At 42.7% G+C, this 8,341-nt stretch overlaps 1 protein-coding gene across 8 annotated transcripts in view; it reads right to left on the bottom strand.

Moving 5' to 3' along the window:
* The window catches only part of LOC133378719 (aquaporin-7-like), a 17,921-nt gene extending 12,484 nt beyond the window's left edge, over positions 1 to 5,437 (bottom strand). Inside the window, exon 1 of one of the 8 annotated variants that reach the window (XM_061613357.1) lies at positions 5,359 to 5,437. The gene's annotated coding sequence lies outside the window, so the exon portion shown is untranslated. Of the gene's footprint in view, positions 240 to 476; positions 495 to 604; positions 700 to 766; positions 941 to 1,934; positions 2,073 to 5,358 lie in introns of those variants that run through there. The other 7 variants (XM_061613363.1, XM_061613359.1, XM_061613370.1 and 4 more) reach the window with 7 other exon arrangements.
* Positions 5,438 to 8,341: the final 2,904 nt, after the last annotated feature.

Below are 8,341 nucleotides of genomic sequence, written 5' to 3'. Positions count from 1 at the left end.
TCATTGCACACTTTGAAACATGCCACTGCCCTCTCCTCCCCACCCTTGTCTCCGCCTGTCAGCTCTGGTTAAAGGCTAACATGCAGCAGGCCCGCCTTGCGGCCTGACTCCCCCCCTCCTCCTGCCTTCCTTCCTTTCCTATCTGCATGCATCCTCTTCGCCCTGTGAACCACAGAAGCAATTAATTGTCCAAGCTTGACAACATCATAGCTCGGCTGGGAGAGGGGGAAAAGAGATCTGCGTAAGGAAAGCCTGCAGAGGGTCCAAAACGAAACCTGACACTTGCAGGGAAAAAAAAGAAAAGGGAACGATATTCACCAGGGTTTAACACCCTTCTCCGCTAACCCCACCCAAGCAACAATGTGAATGGAAATATATGTGCCTGGAATACATTCAAAAGCCAAGTCTGAGCTTGATTATATCAAGAGATCATATCATATATCATTGTAGCCCAGAGAATTTGCAATGCGCGTTACTGGAAAATGATGTCAATTCCAACCACTTCTGAATAGGGAAGTAGATTATGATTACGTAGCGAAGTCCAAGGGATCCGATTTTGTAAAAACAACAGAAAGAAGAAAACAGTCCAATAACACACACATACCCCCAGGACTTCAGGGTGAAGGACGGATAACAAATGAAAACAATAGTAATACTAATGATAATTTTGAACGCTGGGAAACTACAGCACACTTGCCCTCTGATAAAACACATGTCGTCAGTGCCTTTTCGGTTAAAAAAAAAAATGAGGTGCCAGTGCTCATACCTTGATAAAAGTGCCAAGCACAAAGTGGTTCCTATGGGCAGGAAAAAAAGAGGCGATGGCACTCTGGACCAGTGAGTACTGTTACAAAAAAAGCCCTGCATGTGGTTAATGTGCTGTAATCATACAATGATATAATCATTTGCTGATGACTGTTTTAAATATATTGTTTGTGTCAAGAATGCCTTATATCTAAAATGGCTCAGAAGCAAAGAACAGGGGGTTTTTCATCTTGTCGGAAATGGGACCTCTGCGAAGGCAATGACTTGCAGTTTTCACAGCTGAAGCTCGTTAATTAGGCCCAAGAAGAACACCTGCTTATCAGTAGAGCCTGGTATCCAAGGCCATAGGCCTGGGAAGGTTTGGGGAGTACGTGTCCATTAGGTGCAAAAACTCCAGTATGCATTCCATCATTTGAAAGCCCCCTGATTGGCTAATTAATTCCTGGCTGTTGCTAGGCATTTTCCCATAAGCATAGGATTCAAACCTTTGCCTTTGTTCCTCAGTGTGATGGTGTTACCTGATGTTGGGGTTCCACTTGCCATCAGCTGTCCAAGCTATACATCTCTGGGGAGATGTGGAACCATGAAGTTATTTTGCTGTTTACCTGTTTATAAGTATAGACTAGGCTAGACAGTTTTATTTTTTTCTGTGACTGTAACACTCTGTGAATTTTACCTGTACCTCAGGGGTGTGGGCTTTAAGGAACCAATTTGCTGCTATATTTGTGCACTTATATTTTATTTAATAAAACTACTTCTTATTTATCTGTGTGTGTTCATTGCAGGAGTAGTGTGGCCCTAAATCCAGCACCTTGGCTAATTGACCACAGACTGTCATATGTTTGGGTATTTTGCCTAAGACTCCAGCACAAAGAGTGTAACTTTGGCTCTTGTCTTTTAGGACCCTTGGCAGGTCTATTTTGGGCACTTTGGGTTTCCCCTTGGCCCAGAGTGGCTGAGCAAGTTAAAGGGTGATGGCAGTCTACCTACCTTGCAGGGTTATTGTTAGTTACTCAGCCCTGGTAGGGGAGGCACAGATTTGTGCCTTGCCATGATCAATGGCCCTGGGTTTGGGAATTGGGTCCTGGGACTAAAATGGAGCAGGTTCATGACAGTTTGTGTAATAAAAAAATTAATAAGAAAACTCAAAGTAGAAATAAAACACTTACGAAGGTGATAAAGGCAAGAAAATCATATGAGGGATAACCTGGAAGATCTGAGTGTCGTTCTGCCTCAATTTCTCTCAGCCTTTTGAAAAAGAATGCAGAGGAGGATATAGCAGCAGTTTCCAGTTTTGAGTCAGCTCTGGAAAATATCAAACTTGGCACCGGAAGACACTGTCCAGAGAGGTTATCGTAGCATATCCTCCCACAGAGTTTTGAAAGAAAAAACAGAGGCATCTGTTCAGGCTGCCTTTGTGCTGATTTAAAACTCCAGAATATTTTAAACAGCACTTTTTTCATGCATTGTCACATGCAAGCATCATTATCAAAGGTCAGCAGAGGCACTTTTCACTCACAACTGACCTTATGGCCAAAGTGTGTTTTTCACCTACATTACAGGCCAGTTTATTTAAAAAGAAAGAAAAACTGGGCTTTGCTTGTGAAGGCACATGCCTCACAGTGTCATGCTGAATGATGGTGCTATGCTAATATTCACACAGATAATACTAAAATGAATATTGCCAGTGTGGTGTAGTGGTCAGCCTTTCCCAAACAGTGTGCCTCCAGATGTTGTTGGACCACAACTCCCATCAGCCTCAGCCAGCATTGCCAATGGTCAGGAAAGATGGGAGTTGTGGTCCAACAACATCTGGAGGCACACTGGTTGGGAAAGGCTGGGTTAGAGTGTTGGACTACAACCTGGGAGACCAGGATCCGAATCCCCACACAGCCATGAAGCTCACTGGGCGACCTTGGGCCAGTCACTGCCTCTCAGCGCCTCAGAGGAAGGCAATGGTAAAACCCCTCTGGATACTGCTTACCATGAAATCCCTATTCATAGGGTTGCCATGTCGGAATCTACTTGAAGACAGTCCATGTGTCATGTCAATAGCTAGAAGGTTTAATAACAGGGCAAGGACAAACATCCCCTGCATTCTTAACTCTTTTGAAACATGATCTGGTCATTATTTTAATTTTATTTTTTATATTTGTATTTATTTATTTTAAAATGCTGCCATGCCTTTCCATCACACTGGACCTCTAGGGAGGTTTACAAGTCAAAATTAGGAAGCAATATAAAATGCCACAAATAAACACTACAAATTACATCTCGCCTGATCTGACGGGTGTAATCACATCCCCCCTCTTTCCTGTTCTTCTTGACCTTCTGAAGAAGATCCAGGAGTCTCACCCAGAAACAGTATTCACTAACAGACAAGAAACCTTGCAGTTTAAGGACACACCTATAGACCACAGTTATTTCTATCAAACTTTTAAAAAAGCAGGGAAATTGGGCAGCTATAGTGAATGCACCAGGGGAGCAGGAGACCTGACCTCCTCTCTGAGATATTGTACTGCCCTACAAATTTGTCAAAATGCAAACACAATTTGGGTTGGTCTTTCACAGTCAAATCCACTTCCTTTTGAGGCGTTTGGAGTGACTGGGGCTCAACATTGAGAATGGATTGATCATCTGCATGCTTATTAAATTCAGTGGGATTTATTCCCCTGCAATCATGCTTAGGATAGGTGAAACTGACCACACAGGGTGTGGAGGGAAGGAGGGAGAGGAGCAGGCAGAAGGGGATGGAGGGGGCAGGTTTGATCATTTGCATGTTTTTTGAGTTCAGTGGGAGTAACTCCCGTGCAATCATGCTTAGGATAGGTAAAACTGACCATGGGGAGGGAGGCCTGGAGTGGGCCGGTGAGGAGGAAAAAGGAAGAGGAGAGGAAGAAGGAAAGAGGAAGGGAGAGGAGAGGGGAAGGAGGGAAAAGGCAGGTCTGATCATTTGCATACTTATTGAGTTCAATGGGATTTACTCCCATGCAATCATGGCTAGGATAGGTAAAACTGACCATGGGGGAGGAGGAGGGGGAGGGGTTAGTAGAGGGTAGCAGAAAGAGGGGGAGGGGGAGGGGGAGGGGGAGGAGGGGATTGGAAGGGGAGGGGTGAAGGAAGGGGGAGGGAAGAGGTGAAAGGGAGGTGATGGGAGGGAGGAGGAGGAAAGGACAGGTTTGATCATTTGCATGCTTATTGAGTTCAATGGGATTGATTCCCGTACAGCCATACTTAGGATAAGTAAAACTGACCATGGGGGTGGGGGAGAGGGGAGGGGAGGGGAGGGGAAGGAAGAGAAGGGGGAAGGAAGGAATTGGAAGGTGATGGGGAGGGGAAGGGAGGGGTGAAGGAAGGAGGAGGGAAGGGGCAAGAGGGAGGGGATAGGAGGGAGGACGAGGGGAGGGCAGGTTTAGGGTTGCCAGGCTCGGGGTCTGAGAATGATTCTGTATCTTTAAGAGAAGACACAATTCAGCCAAGTGCAGGTTTTATTGCAACATTGTAATGGGACAAACCACAAGGTGAAATTCTCCCTTCCCCCTGCACAACTTTTAAAGATGCAGAAGACGCTTGAGACCTATTTTTGTTAAAGAGCATAAGGCCACATCGTCAGCGTATAAAAGAATGGAAATCTTTTTGGTACCAATTGAGGGGGGGGGGAAAGAAGGCGATGACAGTGCCTCTACAATACCATTTATAAAAAAATTAAATAAAAAGGGTGCCAAAAGACACCCTTGCTTAACTTCCCTGTACACTGGGATTTTGGAGGATAGGTTACCATTGGTCCCTTGTCTAACCTGAATAACGTTAGACTGATAAAGGGCCCTAATCAACCAGAACAACCTACGGTCTATATTTGTCTGGGCCAATTTTTTCCAAAGGAGTTCCCTGTCAACTGTGTCAAAAGCTGCAGAAAAATCGACAAAAGCAATATATAAAGATGGAAAAACTTTAGATCTTGTTTTTTTGATTAAATGATGTAAAATAAATGCCTGGTCAATTGTATTCATTTTGGGTCTAAAGCCTGCCTGTTCCTTGCATATTATCGAGTTTGCCTGGTCCCAAGCTTTTAGTTTATTTAAGAGGAGGCAACTATACAGCTTCGATGAAACATCTAAAAGACTTATTATACCCAGCTCTTGACATTTTTTCCTTGTAAGTACCATTAGGTAAACTCCAAATCTGAGGATAAGTTGTACTCTGACGCAGTTATAAAATTCAAGGGCTAATAGCCTCGAAACTAAGTCCTGAATAAACTAAAAGTTTCCTTTTACTGCATAGTACAATTAAAACTGCAGTTAATCATAAGATTCATTCTGTCTTTATTTGTAGTTTAGTCCTTGGAAATTATAAATATTTCACTTTAATGTTCTCTTTATCGTGCACCCTTAACGTCCGCTCGGCTTAAGGAGGCAGCTTGTTATCTTAATTGTTGCTATCAAGCTACTTGTGTTTATAATAGTAGCTCCTAAAGAATGTCCACCAAATCTTCAAACTTCAAGAGTAAGTGTGTAGCATATTTTGGCATTAATCAGAGAGAAATGTTGGAATTTTAAACAACAAGATTAGGAGTGGGAGAGAAGAATGTCTTACCGGAACCGCCACCTCCCGGAAGTCTGCATCTTTAAAAGTTGTGCAGGTGGAAGGGAGAATTCCACCTTGTGGTTTTTCCCATTACAGAGTTGCAAGAACAACTGCAATTGGCTGAATTTTCTCTTCTTTTAAAGATACAGAATCATTCTCAGGCCCCGAGCCTGGCAACCCCAGGCAGGTTTGATCATTTGCATGCTTTTTGAGTTCAGTGTGATTTACTCCTGTGCAATCATGCTTAGGATAGGTGAAACTGACCAGGGAGAGGGGCAGGGATGGGAGGAGGAGGGCAGAAATGGGAGGGGGAGGGGATTGGGTGGGTGGGCACTGGGTAGAGGGGAAGCCCCTTTCCTTTCCAAAAGAAAAACATTGTGAGCGCTATCATTGTTTTTCAGCATTTCGACCACCTTTTTATTCTACAGCAGGCACATGTAGCCTCCCACCCAAATTTAAACCAAAGCTGTCCCGGGCCACATCCACACTAGACCTTTATTTCACTTTAGACAGTCATGGCTTCTCCCAAAGAATCCTGGGAAGTGTAGTTAGTGAAGGAATCTGCAAGTTGCTCAGAGATGCCTTGTTGTCCTCACAGAGCTTCAATCAAAGTGGCTGACTGTTAAACCACTCTGGCCACTGGAGCTCTGTCAGGGGAATAGGAGTTTCCTCTCAGCATCCTTCACAAACTACACTTCCCAGGATTATTTGGGGGAAGCCAGGACTGTCTAAAGTGAAATCAAGGTTTGCTGTGGTGTGGCCCCCTGATTAGGCAAGCCCAGCAGCTGGGAGTCTGGCTTTTAGGACACTGACAATTGGTTCTTACTGAGATGCCCAACATTATCATTGAGTTCCATGTAATTTTTTTTAATTAATTAAAAATCAGCCACACATTTTTTTAACTTTTAAACTGCAGAAGATGAACATCAGATTATGGGGCACGGTCAGTAACAGGATTACAGGTACTCTGTGAACATGGCTGATTTTTAATTAATTTCAACAAATGAGGTGAATACTGAAATAAAAAAGTCCAAAAGGGGTCTTGGATTTTTTCTCTCTTTTTACACTTTGAACTCTCAATTTTCTCTGACTGTTTTGTGTATCGCCATGAATATTGAAAGGGTTGTTAAGCAAGCTTTTCTGAGTTCAGGACTATAAGTTTTGTAATGTTTTGTTTTGATATGAGTTTATGGGAAGCATCAGAATGGCATGGGGGTACTTTCAATTTAACATTGTGGAAGGCGAAAAATCCATGCTGACTATAATATTCAGCCACTCTCGTGGCTGTATAATATGTAAATTGGTGTCTGATATCTGGGGTACACTTTTGGCACAAGGTCTCAACTGGGACAAGGTCTCAACTTAAAAGGCTTGTTGAAAGAGGAAGGTCTCCAATAGGCACAGAAAAGATAACAGAGATGGCGCCTGTCTAATATTTAAGGGGAAGGAATTCCAAAAGGCAGGTGCCACTACACGAAAGGTCCACTTTCTATGTTGTGCAGAACGGATCTCCTGATAAGATGGTATCTGCAGGAGGCCCTCTCCTGCAGAGCGCAGTGATCAACTGAGTATATAAGGGATAAGACAGTCTTTCAGGTATCCTGGTTCCAAGTTGTATAGGGCTTTGTACACCAAAACCAGAACCTTAAACTTAGCCCGATAGCAGATGGGCAGCCAGTAAAGGGTAAAGAGTGCATACCAATGCATATGTTAGTGAAAATAACATACAAAACTGCATTATATTGGGGGAATTGCTTTCAAATATGTGCATATTAGGCAAAATTGCATTCAAAAATGTGTATATTGTATATTGAGAGACATACACAGAAAATACTGATGAATTTTCTTTTAAAAATGACAAAGTGATGCAAAAATGTGGCTAAATGAAGTTAAGACTGGAAAAATTAGAAACTGAGAGAAACTGAAATAAATGATTTATTATAATTGATGGAGGTATTTTTATTTATTTATTTATTTATTATTTGGTTTATATCCCGCCCTTCTTCCCAGAAGGAGCCCAGGGCAGCAAACAGAAATGCTAAAAACACTGCTTTGTTGTCATTTGTAGATATTTTGTTAATATGATAATATTTGAGACTGATCCTTGAATTTTGCCAATTTTTAGTTATATTTTGAATTATTATAGAATGACCGTGGGAGTGGAGGTGGTAAATTTTGTCATTTCTATGGTTGTAAACTATCTTGAGTACAATAATGCAGAAAGGCGGTATACAAATTAAAATGAAATGAAAAATAAAAAAAAGAACTTGACAGATTTGTCCATCCTTGGTTGAGGTGCATATCTCTGGATCCAGAAAATGGAACCCACAGATGGATTTTCCCCAGGAGATCATAACAACTTCAAGCTTTCAGTTTCTACACCTGTTTGCCTCCCATGACAGCAAGAAGGTGACAGATTTCTTCCTCAGACATCAAGACACTTTGGCAGTAGGCAAGTAGGGGTAGGATCCAGCTTGGATTGAAAACCACTTCTCCTCAAGCTTCCAAGTCTTGTCTGAACTGGGGAAATGGACATGTAAGGACAAAATGCCCATCTGCTCATGTGAGAAATGCACAACTCCCAGGTAAGGAGAAGGGGCAGCAGATATTTGAAGGCTGCTTCCACCTCCTCCTGGACCTCCTTCCAGCCAAGATGATTCGGGCTGCCATGCCAACCAACCTTCCCATGTGGTGGTGATGCTGTTAAATTCCAAGCGAGTCCCTAAGAAAACACTCTTCCACAACTGATCATGGATGAAGGGGCTGATCAGGTATGCATTACTGAGACTTGAGTGGATTTATTTATTAAATTTTATTTATTTATTAAATTTATTAGTCGCCCATCTGGCTGGTTGTCCAGCCACTCTGGGCGACGTACAAGATAAAAAACAATACATTAAAACGTTAAAATTTAAAACCATAACAGTAAAAACCTAACCCACCCCAAAAGCCTGCCTGAAGAGCCAGGTCTTCAAGGCCCGGCGGAAGCTCA

Source organism: Rhineura floridana, chromosome 1, assembly GCF_030035675.1.
Source record: "Rhineura floridana isolate rRhiFlo1 chromosome 1, rRhiFlo1.hap2, whole genome shotgun sequence".
In the NCBI taxonomy this organism is placed as follows: Eukaryota; Metazoa; Chordata; class Lepidosauria; order Squamata; family Rhineuridae; genus Rhineura; species Rhineura floridana.
Note: the sequence above shows the minus strand (reverse complement) of the source record. Positions and strands in the feature narration are given on the sequence as shown.